Below are 788 nucleotides of genomic sequence, written 5' to 3' on the forward strand. Positions count from 1 at the left end.
TTGCCAAGCTGACAAATATTGGATACCTACACGCTCTGCATAGAGATCTCCCGCTTTCTATACACAATTACCCATGATTACTCACATTATAATCAAAACTAGACCACAAGACGCGCGTGGTAAATATTTTGAATATTTGTCTGTCTAGCATCTGCATTTAATGAATCCATATTCAAGTTAAATACATGTATTTGTTAATTTCACTTTTACGGATTTTCGTGATATTTATGTTTTTCATTATTAGAAACTAAGAATGATTTAGTTGCATTCCTTAATACGTAACACATGCATATCTGTTAAATATGTATAAAAATAGCAAGATAATTGAAAAAAAATATAATTAAAAAAACTGCATAAATTATAAAATGTGCCTTTATTGCCTAACATATAGAGTAGCACTTATATTCATATTCTCACACACACAAAAAAAAACGACATAACTAAAAGAGACATATCTGAAAACCACGTGAAGAACAATGAAAACAATATTTCATAGTCACCCTTTCTAGCGGCAAAGTAGCTCCACTCCAATAGAAAACGGGATTGGGGGCAAATATTTCAAACTCGAGCTGAGACGACACCCTCACGCCCTATACTTGCACTCACACACAGACCGAGAGCTGAAGGCTTACTGAAGCCGGTATCAGGGGGAGAAAGACAGCAGAGTCTAGAGAAAGGGAGTGGGGGCGGACGCGGGGGAGGTGATTAAGCGAGGTCACGTAGCTTTTCTGTAGAGTCATTCCGCTGGGTGTTGTATTGGATGCGCGTTTGCTTGGGATAATAATATG

At 37.4% G+C, this 788-nt stretch overlaps 1 protein-coding gene across 1 annotated transcript in view; it reads right to left on the minus strand.

The window, feature by feature from the left end:
• Positions 1-615, minus strand: part of LOC119585612 — a 141,956-nt gene extending 141,341 nt beyond the window's left edge. Inside the window, exon 1 of the mRNA XM_037934282.1 lies at positions 501-615. The gene's annotated coding sequence lies outside the window, so the exon portion shown is untranslated. The remainder of the gene's footprint in view (positions 1-500) is intronic.
• Positions 616-788: the final 173 nt, after the last annotated feature.

The sequence above is a fragment of the Penaeus monodon genome, chromosome 20 (assembly GCF_015228065.2).
Source record: "Penaeus monodon isolate SGIC_2016 chromosome 20, NSTDA_Pmon_1, whole genome shotgun sequence".
Classification (NCBI taxonomy): Eukaryota; Metazoa; Arthropoda; class Malacostraca; order Decapoda; family Penaeidae; genus Penaeus; species Penaeus monodon.